The sequence below is a fragment of the Limanda limanda genome, unplaced genomic scaffold, assembly GCF_963576545.1.
Source record: "Limanda limanda unplaced genomic scaffold, fLimLim1.1 SCAFFOLD_31, whole genome shotgun sequence".
Lineage (NCBI taxonomy): Eukaryota > Metazoa > Chordata > Actinopteri > Pleuronectiformes > Pleuronectidae > Limanda > Limanda limanda.
This window is the reverse complement of record NW_026870508.1, coordinates 741,047-755,937: the sequence shown is the minus strand read 5'-3', so window position 1 is coordinate 755,937 and position 14,891 is coordinate 741,047.

Genomic DNA, 14,891 nt, shown 5'->3' with positions numbered 1-14,891 from the left:
ATTCTTGAATAACTTTTTTTGTGAAGGTCGGAGAGACTTGCAAGTAGGCTCTACCCCCACTAAATGGGGTAGCGCGCATCGATCGGTACCATCCTTGAGCTTCTCCGACTTTCGGAAGGGTTAGGGTTAGGGTTAGGGATGAAAGCACATAGGAGAAAGAGATATTCTTGAATAACTTTTTTTGTGAAGGTCGGAGAGACTTGCAAGTAGGCTCTACCCCCACTAAATGGGGTAGCGCGCATCGATCGGTACCATCCTTGAGCTTCTCCGACTTTCGGAAGGGTTAGGGTTAGGGTTAGGGATGAAAGCACATAGGAGAAAGAGATATTCTTGAATAACTTTTTTTGTGAAGGTCGGAGAGACTTGCAAGTAGGCTCTACCCCCACTAAATGGGGTAGCGCGCATCGATCGGTACCATCTTTGAGCTTCTCCGACTTTCGGAAGGGTTAGGGTTAGGGTTAGGGATGAAAGCACATAGGAGAAAGAAATATTCTTGAATAACTTTTTTTGTGAAGGTCGGAGAGACTTGGAAAGTGGTTGCATCTTGACTAATTTGGGTCCTGCGGATCGATTGGTACCATCCCCGAGCTTGTACGACCTTCGGAAGAGGTCGACCGACGAAATTCCCCCAAATCTGAGGAGATATTCTTGAATAACTTTTTTTGTGAAGGTCGGAGAGACTTGCAAGTAGGCTCTACCCCCACTAAATGGGGTAGCGCGCATCGATCGGTACCATCTTTGAGCTTCTCCGACTTTCGGAAGGGTTAGGGTTAGGGTTAGGGATGAAAGCACATAGGAGAAAGAGATATTCTTGAATAACTTTTTTTGTGAAGGTCGGAGAGACTTGGAAAGTGGTTGCATCTGGACTAATTTGGGTCCTGCGGATCGATTGGTACCATCCCCGAGCTTGTACGACCTTCGGAAGAGGTCGACCGACGAAATTCCCCCAAATCTGAGGAGATATTCTTGAATAACTTTTTTTGTGAAGGTCGGAGAGACTTGCAAGTAGGCTCTACCCCCACTAAATGGGGTAGCGCGCATCGATCGGTACCATCTTTGAGCTTCTCCGACTTTCGGAAGGGTTAGGGTTAGGGTTAGGGATGAAAGCACATAGGAGAAAGAGATATTCTTGAATAACTTTTTTTGTGAAGGTCGGAGAGACTTGGAAAGTGGTTGCATCTGGACTAATTTGGGTCCTGCGGATCGATTGGTACCATCCCCGAGCTTGTACGACCTTCGGAAGAGGTCGACCGACGAAATTCCCCCAAATCTGAGGAGATATTCTTGAATAACTTTTTTTGTGAAGGTCGGAGAGACTTGCAAGTAGGCTCTACCCCCACTAAATGGGGTAGCGCGCATCGATCGGTACCATCTTTGAGCTTCTCCGACTTTCGGAAGGGTTAGGGTTAGGGTTAGGGATGAAAGCACATAGGAGAAAGAGATATTCTTGAATAACTTTTTTTGTGAAGGTCGGAGAGACTTGCAAGTAGGCTCTACCCCCACTAAATGGGGTAACGCGCATCGATCAGTACCATCCTTGAGCTTCTCCGACTTTCGGAAGGGTTAGGGTTAGGGTTAGGGATGAAAGCACATAGGAGAAAGAGATATTCTTGAATAACTTTTTTTGTGAAGGTCGGAGAGACTTGGAAAGTGGTTGCATCTGGACTAATTTGGGTCCTGCGGATCGATTGGTACCATCCCCGAGCTTGTACGACCTTCGGAAGAGGTCGACTGACGAAATTCCCCCAAATCTGAGGAGATATTCTTGAATAACTTTTTTTTGAAGGTCGGAGAGACTTGCAAGTAGGCTCTACCCCCACTAAATGGGGTAGCGCGCATCGATCGGTACCATCCTTGAGCTTCTCCGACTTTCGGAAGGGTTAGGGTTAGGGTTAGGGATGAAAGCACATAGGAGAAAGAGATATTCTTGAATAACTTTTTTTGTGAAGGTCGGAGAGACTTGCAAGTAGGCTCTACCCCCACTAAATGGGGTAGCGCGCATCGATCGGTACCATCCTTGAGCTTCTCTGACTTTCGGAAGGGTTAGGGTTAGGGTTAGGGATGAAAGCACATAGGAGAAAGAGATATTCTTGAATAACTTTTTTTGTGAAGGTCGGAGAGACTTGCAAGTAGGCTCTACCCCCACTAAATGGGGTAGCGCGCATCGATCGGTACCATCCTTGAGCTTCTCCGACTTTTGGAAGGGTTAGGGTTAGGGTTAGGGATGAAAGCACATAGGAGAAAGAGATATTCTTGAATAACTTTTTTTGTGAAGGTCGGAGAGACTTGGAAAGTGGTTGCATCTGGACTAATTTGGGTCCTGCGGATCGATTGGTACCATCCCCGAGCTTGTACGACCTTCGGAAGAGGTCGACCGACGAAATTCCCCCAAATCTGAGGAGATATTCTTGAATAACTTTTTTTGTGAAGGTCGGAGAGACTTGCAAGTAGGCTCTACCCCCACTAAATGGGGTAGCGCGCATCGATCGGTACCATCTTTGAGCTTCTCCGACTTTCGGAAGGGTTAGGGTTAGGGTTAGGGATGAAAGCACATAGGAGAAAGAGATATTCTTGAATAACTTTTTTTGTGAAGGTCGGAGAGACTTGCAAGTAGGCTCTACCCCCACTAAATGGGGTAGCGCGCATCGATCGGTACCATCCTTGAGCTTCTCCGACTTTCGGAAGGGTTAGGGTTAGGGTTAGGGATGAAAGCACATAGGAGAAAGAGATATTCTTGAATAACTTTTTTTGTGAAGGTCGGAGAGACTTGCAAGTAGGCTCTACCCCCACTAAATGGGGTAGCGCACATCGATCGGTACCATCCTTGAGCTTCTCCGACTTTCGGAAGGGTTAGGGTTAGGGTTAGGGATGAAAGCACATAGGAGAAAGAGATATTCTTGAATAACTTTTTTTGTGAAGGTCGGAGAGACTTGGAAAGTGGTTGCATCTGGACTAATTTGGGTCCTGCGGATCGATTGGTACCATCCCCGAGCTTGTACGACCTTCGGAAGAGGTCGACCGACGAAATTCCCCCAAATCTGAGGAGATATTCTTGAATAACTTTTTTTTTGAAGGTCGGAGAGACTTGCAAGTAGGCTCTACCCCCACTAAATGGGGTTGCGCGCATCGATCGGTACCATCCTTGAGCTTCTCCGACTTTCGGAAGGGTTAGGGTTAGGGTTAGGGATGAAAGCACATAGGAGAAAGAGATATTCTTGAATAACTTTTTTTGTGAAGGTCGGAGAGACTTGCAAGTAGGCTCTACCCCCACTAAATGGGGTAACGCGCATCGATCGGTACCATCCTTGAGCTTCTCCGACTTTCGGAAGGGTTAGGGTTAGGGTTAGGGATGAAAGCACATAGGAGAAAGAGATATTCTTGAATAACTTTTTTTGTGAAGGTCGGAGAGACTTGCAAGTAGGCTCTACCCCCACTAAATGGGGTAGCGCGCATCGATCGGTACCATCCTTGAGCTTCTCCGACTTTCGGAAGGGTTAGGGTTAGGGTTAGGGATGAAAGCACATAGGAGAAAGAGATATTCTTGAATAACTTTTTTTGTGAAGGTCGGAGAGACTTGCAAGTAGGCTCTACCCCCACTAAATGGGGTAGCGCGCATCGATCGGTACCATCCTTGAGCTTCTCCGACTTTCGGAAGGGTTAGGGTTAGGGTTAGGGATGAAAGCACATAGGAGAAAGAGATATTCTTGAATAACTTTTTTTGTGAAGGTCGGAGAGACTTGCAAGTAGGCTCTACCCCCACTAAATGGGGTAGCGCGCATCGATCGGTACCATCTTTGAGCTTCTCCGACTTTCGGAAGGGTTAGGGTTAGGGTTAGGGATGAAAGCACATAGGAGAAAGAAATATTCTTGAATAACTTTTTTTGTGAAGGTCGGAGAGACTTGGAAAGTGGTTGCATCTTGACTAATTTGGGTCCTGCGGATCGATTGGTACCATCCCCGAGCTTGTACGACCTTCGGAAGAGGTCGACCGACGAAATTCCCCCAAATCTGAGGAGATATTCTTGAATAACTTTTTTTGTGAAGGTCGGAGAGACTTGCAAGTAGGCTCTACCCCCACTAAATGGGGTAGCGCGCATCGATCGGTACCATCTTTGAGCTTCTCCGACTTTCGGAAGGGTTAGGGTTAGGGTTAGGGATGAAAGCACATAGGAGAAAGAGATATTCTTGAATAACTTTTTTTGTGAAGGTCGGAGAGACTTGGAAAGTGGTTGCATCTGGACTAATTTGGGTCCTGCGGATCGATTGGTACCATCCCCGAGCTTGTACGACCTTCGGAAGAGGTCGACCGACGAAATTCCCCCAAATCTGAGGAGATATTCTTGAATAACTTTTTTTGTGAAGGTCGGAGAGACTTGCAAGTAGGCTCTACCCCCACTAAATGGGGTAGCGCGCATCGATCGGTACCATCTTTGAGCTTCTCCGACTTTCGGAAGGGTTAGGGTTAGGGTTAGGGATGAAAGCACATAGGAGAAAGAGATATTCTTGAATAACTTTTTTTGTGAAGGTCGGAGAGACTTGGAAAGTGGTTGCATCTGGACTAATTTGGGTCCTGCGGATCGATTGGTACCATCCCCGAGCTTGTACGACCTTCGGAAGAGGTCGACCGACGAAATTCCCCCAAATCTGAGGAGATATTCTTGAATAACTTTTTTTGTGAAGGTCGGAGAGACTTGCAAGTAGGCTCTACCCCCACTAAATGGGGTAGCGCGCATCGATCGGTACCATCTTTGAGCTTCTCCGACTTTCGGAAGGGTTAGGGTTAGGGTTAGGGATGAAAGCACATAGGAGAAAGAGATATTCTTGAATAACTTTTTTTGTGAAGGTCGGAGAGACTTGCAAGTAGGCTCTACCCCCACTAAATGGGGTAACGCGCATCGATCAGTACCATCCTTGAGCTTCTCCGACTTTCGGAAGGGTTAGGGTTAGGGTTAGGGATGAAAGCACATAGGAGAAAGAGATATTCTTGAATAACTTTTTTTGTGAAGGTCGGAGAGACTTGGAAAGTGGTTGCATCTGGACTAATTTGGGTCCTGCGGATCGATTGGTACCATCCCCGAGCTTGTACGACCTTCGGAAGAGGTCGACTGACGAAATTCCCCCAAATCTGAGGAGATATTCTTGAATAACTTTTTTTTGAAGGTCGGAGAGACTTGCAAGTAGGCTCTACCCCCACTAAATGGGGTAGCGCGCATCGATCGGTACCATCCTTGAGCTTCTCCGACTTTCGGAAGGGTTAGGGTTAGGGTTAGGGATGAAAGCACATAGGAGAAAGAGATATTCTTGAATAACTTTTTTTGTGAAGGTCGGAGAGACTTGCAAGTAGGCTCTACCCCCACTAAATGGGGTAGCGCGCATCGATCGGTACCATCCTTGAGCTTCTCTGACTTTCGGAAGGGTTAGGGTTAGGGTTAGGGATGAAAGCACATAGGAGAAAGAGATATTCTTGAATAACTTTTTTTGTGAAGGTCGGAGAGACTTGCAAGTAGGCTCTACCCCCACTAAATGGGGTAGCGCGCATCGATCGGTACCATCCTTGAGCTTCTCCGACTTTTGGAAGGGTTAGGGTTAGGGTTAGGGATGAAAGCACATAGGAGAAAGAGATATTCTTGAATAACTTTTTTTGTGAAGGTCGGAGAGACTTGGAAAGTGGTTGCATCTGGACTAATTTGGGTCCTGCGGATCGATTGGTACCATCCCCGAGCTTGTACGACCTTCGGAAGAGGTCGACCGACGAAATTCCCCCAAATCTGAGGAGATATTCTTGAATAACTTTTTTTGTGAAGGTCGGAGAGACTTGCAAGTAGGCTCTACCCCCACTAAATGGGGTAGCGCGCATCGATCGGTACCATCTTTGAGCTTCTCCGACTTTCGGAAGGGTTAGGGTTAGGGTTAGGGATGAAAGCACATAGGAGAAAGAGATATTCTTGAATAACTTTTTTTGTGAAGGTCGGAGAGACTTGCAAGTAGGCTCTACCCCCACTAAATGGGGTAGCGCGCATCGATCGGTACCATCCTTGAGCTTCTCCGACTTTCGGAAGGGTTAGGGTTAGGGTTAGGGATGAAAGCACATAGGAGAAAGAGATATTCTTGAATAACTTTTTTTGTGAAGGTCGGAGAGACTTGCAAGTAGGCTCTACCCCCACTAAATGGGGTAGCGCACATCGATCGGTACCATCCTTGAGCTTCTCCGACTTTCGGAAGGGTTAGGGTTAGGGTTAGGGATGAAAGCACATAGGAGAAAGAGATATTCTTGAATAACTTTTTTTGTGAAGGTCGGAGAGACTTGAAAAGTGGTTGCATCTTGACTAATTTGGGTCCTGCGGATCGATTGGTACCATCCCCGAGCTTGTACGACCTTCGGAAGAGGTCGACCGACGAAATTCCCCCAAATCTGAGGAGATATTCTTGAATAACTTTTTTTTTGAAGGTCGGAGAGACTTGCAAGTAGGCTCTACCCCCACTAAATGGGGTTGCGCGCATCGATCGGTACCATCCTTGAGCTTTTCCGACTTTCGGAAGGGTTAGGGTTAGGGTTAGGGCTGAAAGCACATAGGAGAAAGAGATATTCTTGAATAACTTTTTTTGTGAAGGTCGGAGAGACTTGCAAGTAGGCTCTACCCCCACTAAATGGGGTAGCGCGCATCGATCGGTACCATCCTTGAGCTTCTCTGACTTTCGGAAGGGTTAGGGTTAGGGTTAGGGATGAAAGCACATAGGAGAAAGAGATATTCTTGAATAACTTTTTTTGTGAAGGTCGGAGAGACTTGCAAGTAGGCTCTACCCCCACTAAATGGGGTAGCGCGCATCGATCGGTACCATCCTTGAGCTTCTCCGACTTTTGGAAGGGTTAGGGTTAGGGTTAGGGATGAAAGCACATAGGAGAAAGAGATATTCTTGAATAACTTTTTTTGTGAAGGTCGGAGAGACTTGGAAAGTGGTTGCATCTGGACTAATTTGGGTCCTGCGGATCGATTGGTACCATCCCCGAGCTTGTACGACCTTCGGAAGAGGTCGACCGACGAAATTCCCCCAAATCTGAGGAGATATTCTTGAATAACTTTTTTTGTGAAGGTCGGAGAGACTTGCAAGTAGGCTCTACCCCCACTAAATGGGGTAGCGCGCATCGATCGGTACCATCTTTGAGCTTCTCCGACTTTCGGAAGGGTTAGGGTTAGGGTTAGGGATGAAAGCACATAGGAGAAAGAGATATTCTTGAATAACTTTTTTTGTGAAGGTCGGAGAGACTTGCAAGTAGGCTCTACCCCCACTAAATGGGGTAGCGCGCATCGATCGGTACCATCCTTGAGCTTCTCCGACTTTCGGAAGGGTTAGGGTTAGGGTTAGGGATGAAAGCACATAGGAGAAAGAGATATTCTTGAATAACTTTTTTTGTGAAGGTCGGAGAGACTTGCAAGTAGGCTCTACCCCCACTAAATGGGGTAGCGCACATCGATCGGTACCATCCTTGAGCTTCTCCGACTTTCGGAAGGGTTAGGGTTAGGGTTAGGGATGAAAGCACATAGGAGAAAGAGATATTCTTGAATAACTTTTTTTGTGAAGGTCGGAGAGACTTGGAAAGTGGTTGCATCTGGACTAATTTGGGTCCTGCGGATCGATTGGTACCATCCCCGAGCTTGTACGACCTTCGGAAGAGGTCGACCGACGAAATTCCCCCAAATCTGAGGAGATATTCTTGAATAACTTTTTTTTTGAAGGTCGGAGAGACTTGCAAGTAGGCTCTACCCCCACTAAATGGGGTTGCGCGCATCGATCGGTACCATCCTTGAGCTTCTCCGACTTTCGGAAGGGTTAGGGTTAGGGTTAGGGATGAAAGCACATAGGAGAAAGAGATATTCTTGAATAACTTTTTTTGTGAAGGTCGGAGAGACTTGCAAGTAGGCTCTACCCCCACTAAATGGGGTAACGCGCATCGATCGGTACCATCCTTGAGCTTCTCCGACTTTCGGAAGGGTTAGGGTTAGGGTTAGGGATGAAAGCACATAGGAGAAAGAGATATTCTTGAATAACTTTTTTTGTGAAGGTCGGAGAGACTTGCAAGTAGGCTCTACCCCCACTAAATGGGGTAGCGCACATCGATCGGTACCATCCTTGAGCTTCTCCGACTTTCGGAAGGGTTAGGGTTAGGGTTAGGGATGAAAGCACATAGGAGAAAGAGATATTCTTGAATAACTTTTTTTGTGAAGGTCGGAGAGACTTGGAAAGTGGTTGCATCTTGACTAATTTGGGTCCTGCGGATCGATTGGTACCATCCCCGAGCTTGTACGACCTTCGGAAGAGGTCGACCGACGAAATTCCCCCAAATCTGAGGAGATATTCTTGAATAACTTTTTTTTTGAAGGTCGGAGAGACTTGCAAGTAGGCTCTACCCCCACTAAATGGGGTTGCGCGCATCGATCGGTACCATCCTTGAGCTTCTCCGACTTTCGGAAGGGTTAGGGTTAGGGTTAGGGCTGAAAGCACATAGGAGAAAGAGATATTCTTGAATAACTTTTTTTGTGAAGGTCGGAGAGACTTGCAAGTAGGCTCTACCCCCACTAAATGGGGTAGCGCGCATCGATCGGTACCATCCTTGAGCTTCTCTGACTTTCGGAAGGGTTAGGGTTAGGGTTAGGGATGAAAGCACATAGGAGAAAGAGATATTCTTGAATAACTTTTTTTGTGAAGGTCGGAGAGACTTGCAAGTAGGCTCTACCCCCACTAAATGGGGTAGCGCGCATCGATCGGTACCATCCTTGAGCTTCTCCGACTTTTGGAAGGGTTAGGGTTAGGGTTAGGGATGAAAGCACATAGGAGAAAGAGATATTCTTGAATAACTTTTTTTGTGAAGGTCGGAGAGACTTGGAAAGTGGTTGCATCTGGACTAATTTGGGTCCTGCAGATCGATTGGTACCATCCCCGAGCTTGTACGACCTTCGGAAGAGGTCGACCGACGAAATTCCCCCAAATCTGAGGAGATATTCTTGAATAACTTTTTTTGTGAAGGTCGGAGAGACTTGCAAGTAGGCTCTACCCCCACTAAATGGGGTAGCGCGCATCGATCGGTACCATCTTTGAGCTTCTCCGACTTTCGGAAGGGTTAGGGTTAGGGTTAGGGATGAAAGCACATAGGAGAAAGAGATATTCTTGAATAACTTTTTTTGTGAAGGTCGGAGAGACTTGCAAGTAGGCTCTACCCCCACTAAATGGGGTAGCGCGCATCGATCGGTACCATCCTTGAGCTTCTCCGACTTTCGGAAGGGTTAGGGTTAGGGTTAGGGATGAAAGCACATAGGAGAAAGAGATATTCTTGAATAACTTTTTTTGTGAAGGTCGGAGAGACTTGCAAGTAGGCTCTACCCCCACTAAATGGGGTAGCGCACATCGATCGGTACCATCCTTGAGCTTCTCCGACTTTCGGAAGGGTTAGGGTTAGGGTTAGGGATGAAAGCACATAGGAGAAAGAGATATTCTTGAATAACTTTTTTTGTGAAGGTCGGAGAGACTTGGAAAGTGGTTGCATCTGGACTAATTTGGGTCCTGCGGATCGATTGGTACCATCCCCGAGCTTGTACGACCTTCGGAAGAGGTCGACCGACGAAATTCCCCCAAATCTGAGGAGATATTCTTGAATAACTTTTTTTTTGAAGGTCGGAGAGACTTGCAAGTAGGCTCTACCCCCACTAAATGGGGTTGCGCGCATCGATCGGTACCATCCTTGAGCTTCTCCGACTTTCGGAAGGGTTAGGGTTAGGGTTAGGGCTGAAAGCACATAGGAGAAAGAGATATTCTTGAATAACTTTTTTTGTGAAGGTCGGAGAGACTTGCAAGTAGGCTCTACCCCCACTAAATGGGGTAGCGCGCATCGATCGGTACCATCCTTGAGCTTCTCCGACTTTTGGAAGGGTTAGGGTTAGGGTTAGGGATGAAAGCACATAGGAGAAAGAGATATTCTTGAATAACTTTTTTTGTGAAGGTCGGAGAGACTTGGAAAGTGGTTGCATCTGGACTAATTTGGGTCCTGCGGATCGATTGGTACCATCCCCGAGCTTGTACGACCTTCGGAAAAGGTCGACCGACGAAATTCCCCCAAATCTGAGGAGATATTCTTGAATAACTTTTTTTGTGAAGGTCGGAGAGACTTGCAAGTAGGCTCTACCCCCACTAAATGGGGTAGCGCGCATCGATCGGTACCATCTTTGAGCTTCTCCGACTTTCGGAAGGGTTAGGGTTAGGGTTAGGGATGAAAGCACATAGGAGAAAGAGATATTCTTGAATAACTTTTTTTGTGAAGGTCGGAGAGACTTGCAAGTAGGCTCTACCCCCACTAAATGGGGTAGCGCGCATCGATCGGTACCATCCTTGAGCTTATCCGACTTTCGGAAGGGTTAGGGTTAGGGTTAGGGATGAAAGCACATAGGAGAAAGAGATATTCTTGAATAACTTTTTTTGTGAAGGTCGGAGAGACTTGCAAGTAGGCTCTACCCCCACTAAATGGGGTAGCGCACATCGATCGGTACCATCCTTGAGCTTCTCCGACTTTCGGAAGGGTTAGGGTTAGGGTTAGGGATGAAAGCACATAGGAGAAAGAGATATTCTTGAATAACTTTTTTTGTGAAGGTCGGAGAGACTTGGAAAGTGGTTGCATCTGGACTAATTTGGGTCCTGCGGATCGATTGGTACCATCCCCGAGCTTTTACGACCTTCGGAAGAGGTCGACCGACGAAATTCCCCCAAATCTGAGGAGATATTCTTGAATAACTTTTTTTTTGAAGGTCGGAGAGACTTGCAAGTAGGCTCTACCCCCACTAAATGGGGTAGCGCGCATCGATCGGTACCATCTTTGAGCTTCTCCGACTTTCGGAAGGGTTAGGGTTAGGGTTAGGGATGAAAGCACATAGGAGAAAGAGATATTCTTGAATAACTTTTTTTGTGAAGGTCGGAGAGACTTGCAAGTAGGCTCTACCCCCACTAAATGGGGTAGCGCGCATCGATCGGTACCATCCTTGAGCTTATCCGACTTTCGGAAGGGTTAGGGTTAGGGTTAGGGATGAAAGCACATAGGAGAAAGAGATATTCTTGAATAACTTTTTTTGTGAAGGTCGGAGAGACTTGCAAGTAGGCTCTACCCCCACTAAATGGGGTAGCGCACATCGATCGGTACCATCCTTGAGCTTCTCCGACTTTCGGAAGGGTTAGGGTTAGGGTTAGGGATGAAAGCACATAGGAGAAAGAGATATTCTTGAATAACTTTTTTTGTGAAGGTCGGAGAGACTTGGAAAGTGGTTGCATCTGGACTAATTTGGGTCCTGCGGATCGATTGGTACCATCCCCGAGCTTTTACGACCTTCGGAAGAGGTCGACCGACGAAATTCCCCCAAATCTGAGGAGATATTCTTGAATAACTTTTTTTTTGAAGGTCGGAGAGACTTGCAAGTAGGCTCTACCCCCACTAAATGGGGTTGCGCGCATCGATCGGTACCATCCTTGAGCTTCTCCGACTTTCGGAAGGGTTAGGGTTAGGGTTAGGGATGAAAGCACATAGGAGAAAGAGATATTCTTGAATAACTTTTTTTGTGAAGGTCGGAGAGACTTGGAAAGTGGTTGCATCTGGACTAATTTGGGTCCTGCAGATCGATTGGTACCATCCCCGAGCTTGTACGACCTTCGGAAGAGGTCGACCGACGAAATTCCCCCAAATCTGAGGAGATATTCTTGAATAACTTTTTTTGTGAAGGTCGGAGAGACTTGCAAGTAGGCTCTACCCCCACTAAATGGGGTAGCGCGCATCGATCGGTACCATCTTTGAGCTTCTCCGACTTTCGGAAGGGTTAGGGTTAGGGTTAGGGATGAAAGCACATAGGAGAAAGAGATATTCTTGAATAACTTTTTTTGTGAAGGTCGGAGAGACTTGCAAGTAGGCTCTACCCCCACTAAATGGGGTAGCGCGCATCGATCGGTACCATCCTTGAGCTTCTCCGACTTTCGGAAGGGTTAGGGTTAGGGTTAGGGATGAAAGCACATAGGAGAAAGAGATATTCTTGAATAACTTTTTTTGTGAAGGTCGGAGAGACTTGCAAGTAGGCTCTACCCCCACTAAATGGGGTAGCGCACATCGATCGGTACCATCCTTGAGCTTCTCCGACTTTCGGAAGGGTTAGGGTTAGGGTTAGGGATGAAAGCACATAGGAGAAAGAGATATTCTTGAATAACTTTTTTTGTGAAGGTCGGAGAGACTTGGAAAGTGGTTGCATCTTGACTAATTTGGGTCCTGCGGATCGATTGGTACCATTCCCGAGCTTGTACGACCTTCGGAAGAGGTCGACCGACGAAATTCCCCCAAATCTGAGGAGATATTCTTGAATAACTTTTTTTTTGAAGGTCGGAGAGACTTGCAAGTAGGCTCTACCCCCACTAAATGGGGTTGCGCGCATCGATCGGTACCATCCTTGAGCTTGTCCGACTTTCGGAAGGGTTAGGGTTAGGGTTAGGGCTGAAAGCACATAGGAGAAAGAGATATTCTTGAATAACTTTTTTTGTGAAGGTCGGAGAGACTTGCAAGTAGGCTTTACCCCCACTAAATGGGGTAGCGCGCATCGATCGGTACCATCCTTGAGCTTCTCCGACTTTTGGAAGGGTTAGGGTTAGGGTTAGGGATGAAAGCACATAGGAGAAAGAGATATTCTTGAATAACTTTTTTTGTGAAGGTCGGAGAGACTTGCAAGTAGGCTCTACCCCCACTAAATGGGGTAGCGCGCATCGATCGGTACCATCCTTGAGCTTCTCCGACTTTCGGAAGGGTTAGGGTTAGGGTTAGGGATGAAAGCACATAGGAGAAAGAGATATTCTTGAATAACTTTTTTTGTGAAGGTCGGAGAGACTTGGAAAGTGGTTGCATCTGGACTAATTTGGATCCTGCGGATCGATTGGTACCATCCCCGAGCTTGTACGACCTTCGGAAAAGGTCGACCGACGAAATTCCCCCAAATCTGAGGAGATATTCTTGAATAACTTTTTTTGTGAAGGTCGGAGAGACTTGCAAGTAGGCTCTACCCCCACTAAATGGGGTAGCGCGCATCGATCGGTACCATCTTTGAGCTTCTCCGACTTTCGGAAGGGTTAGGGTTAGGGTTAGGGATGAAAGCACATAGGAGAAAGAGATATTCTTGAATAACTTTTTTTGTGAAGGTCGGAGAGACTTGCAAGTAGGCTCTACCCCCACTAAATGGGGTAGCGCACATCGATCGGTACCATCCTTGAGCTTATCCGACTTTCGGAAGGGTTAGGGTTAGGGTTAGGGATGAAAGCACATAGGAGAAAGAGATATTCTTGAATAACTTTTTTTGTGAAGGTCGGAGAGACTTGCAAGTAGGCTCTACCCCCACTAAATGGGGTAGCGCACATCGATCGGTACCATCCTTGAGCTTCTCCGACTTTCGGAAGGGTTAGGGTTAGGGTTAGGGATGAAAGCACATAGGAGAAAGAGATATTCTTGAATAACTTTTTTTGTGAAGGTCGGAGAGACTTGGAAAGTGGTTGCATCTGGACTAATTTGGGTCCTGCGGATCGATTGGTACCATCCCCGAGCTTTTACGACCTTCGGAAGAGGTCGACCGACGAAATTCCCCCAAATCTGAGGAGATATTCTTGAATAACTTTTTTTTTAAAGGTCGGAGAGACTTGCAAGTAGGCTCTACCCCCACTAAATGGGGTTGCGCGCATCGATCGGTACCATCCTTGAGCTTCTCCGACTTTCGGAAGGGTTAGGGTTAGGGTTAGGGATGAAAGCACATAGGAGAAAGAGATATTCTTGAATAACTTTTTTTGTGAAGGTCGGAGAGACTTGCAAGTAGGCTGTACCCCCACTAAATGGGGTAGCGCGCATCGATCGGTACCATCCTTGAGCTTCTCCGACTTTCGGAAGGGTTAGGGTTAGGGTTAGGGATGAAAGCACATAGGAGAAAGAGATATTCTTGAATAACTTTTTTTGTGAAGGTCGGAGAGACTTGGAAAGTGGTTGCATCTGGACTAATTTGGGTCCTGCGGATCGATTGGTACCATCCCCGAGCTTGTATGACCTTCGTAAGAGGTCGACCGACGAAATTCCCCCAAATCTGAGGAGATATTCTTGAATAACTTTTTTTGTGAAGGTCGGAGAGACTTGCAAGTAGGCTCTACCCCCACTAAATGGGGTAGCGCGCATCGATCGGTACCATCTTTGAGCTTCTCCGACTTTCGGAAGGGTTAGGGTTAGGGTTAGGGATGAAAGCACATAGGAGAAAGAGATATTCTTGAATAACTTTTTTTGTGAAGGTCGGAGAGACTTGCAAGTAGGCTCTACCCCCACTAAATGGGGTAGCGCGCATCGATCGGTACCATCCTTGAGCTTCTCCGACTTTCGGAAGGGTTAGGGTTAGGGTTAGGGATGAAAGCACATAGGAGAAAGAGATATTCTTGAATAACTTTTTTTGTGAAGGTCGGAGAGACTTGGAAAGTGGTTGCATCTGGACTAATTTGGGTCCTGCGGATCGATTGGTACCATCCCCGAGCTTGTACGACCTTCGGAAGAGGTCGACCGACGAAATTCCCCCAAATCTGAGGAGATATTCTTGAATAACTTTTTTTGTGAAGGTCGGAGAGACTTGCAAGTAGGCTCTACCCCCACTAAATGGGGTAGCGCGCATCGATCGGTACCATCCTTGAGCTTCTCCGACTTTCGGAAGGGTTAGGGTTAGGGTTAGGGATGAAAGCACATAGGAGAAAGAGATATTCTTGAATAACTTTTTTTGTGAAGGTCGGAGAGACTTGGAAAGTGGTTGCATCTGGACTAATTTGGGTCCTGCGGATCGATTGGTACCATCCCCGAGCTTGTA